Genomic DNA, 1,812 nt, shown 5'->3' with positions numbered 1-1,812 from the left:
CAAGAACAACAAGAACAACAAGAACAACAAGAACAACAAGAACATCAAGAACAAAAAGAACAACAAGAACAACAAGGACAACAACAACAATAACAACAACAACAACAACAGAAATAAGAACAACAACAACAACAAGAACAACAAGAACAACAAGAACAACCAGAACAACAACAACAAGAACAACTAGAACAACAACAACAAGAACAACGAGAACAACAAGAACAACAAGAACAACTAGAACAACAAGGACAACAAGACAACATGAACAGCAAGGACAACAACAACAAGAGCAACAAGGACAACAACAACAACAAGGACAACTAGAACAACAACAAGAAGAACAACAAGAACAACATGAACAACAAAAACAACAAGAACAACAAGAACAACAAGAGCAACAAGAACAACAAGAACAACAAGAACAACAAGAACAACAAGAACAACAAGAACAACAAGAACAACAAGAACATCAAGAACAAAAAGAACAACAAGAACAACAAGGACAACAACAACAATAACAACAACAACAACAACAGAAATAAGAACAACAACAACAACAAGAACAACAAGAACAACAAGAACAACCAGAACAACAACAACAAGAACAACTAGAACAACAACAACAAGAACAACGAGAACAACAAGAACAACAAGAACAACTAGAACAACAAGGACAACAAGACAACATGAACAGCAAAAACAACAAGAACAACAAGAACAAGAACAACAAGAACAACCGGAACAACAAGAACAACAAGGACAACACGGACAACCAGAACAACAACAACAAGGACAACTAGAACAACAACAAGAAGAACAACAAGAACAACATGAACAACAGGAACAACAAGAACAACAAGAACAACAAGAACAACAAGAACAACAAGAACAACAAGAACGACAAGAACAACAAAAACAACGAGAACAACGAGAACAACGAGAACAACGAGACCAACGAGAACAACGAGAACAACGAGAACAACGAGAACAACGAGAACAACGAGACCAACGAGGACAACGAGAACAACGAGAACAACGAGGACAACGAGAACAACGAGAACAACGAGAACAACGAGAACAACGAGAACAACGAGAACAACGAGAACAACGAGATCAACGAGAACAACGAGATCAACGAGAACAACGAGAACAACGAAAACAACGAGAACAACAAGAACAACAACAAGAACAACAAGAACAACAAGAACAACAACAAGAACAACAAGAACAACAACAAGAACAACAAGAACAACAAGAACAACAAGAGCAACATGAGCAACAAGAACAACATGAGCAACAAGAACAACAAGAACAACAAGATCAACAAGATCAACAAGAACAACAAGATCAACAAGAACAACAAGAACAACAAGAACAACAAGATCAACAAGATCAACAAGAACAGTAAGAACAACAAGAACAACAAGAACAACAAGAACAACAAGAACAACAAGAACAACAAGATCAACAAGAACAGTAAGAACAACAAGAACAACAAGAACAACAAGAACAACAAGAACAACAAGAACAACAACAACCAGAACAAAAAGAACAACTACAGCAACAAGAGCAACAAAAGCAACAAGAGCAACAAGAGCAACAAGAGCAACAAGAACAACAAGAACAACAAGAACAACAAGAACAACACGAACAACAAGATCAACAAGAACAACAAGAACAACAAGCACAACAAGAACAACAATGACAACAACAACAAGAACAACAAGGACAACAACAACAACAACAACAAGAACAACAAGAACAACATGAACAGTAAGAACAACAAGAACAACAAGAACAACATGGAGAACA

The sequence above is a fragment of the Megalopta genalis genome, unplaced genomic scaffold (assembly GCF_051020955.1).
Source record: "Megalopta genalis isolate 19385.01 unplaced genomic scaffold, iyMegGena1_principal scaffold0035, whole genome shotgun sequence".
NCBI classification, from domain to species: Eukaryota; Metazoa; Arthropoda; class Insecta; order Hymenoptera; family Halictidae; genus Megalopta; species Megalopta genalis.
Note: the sequence above shows the minus strand (reverse complement) of the source record.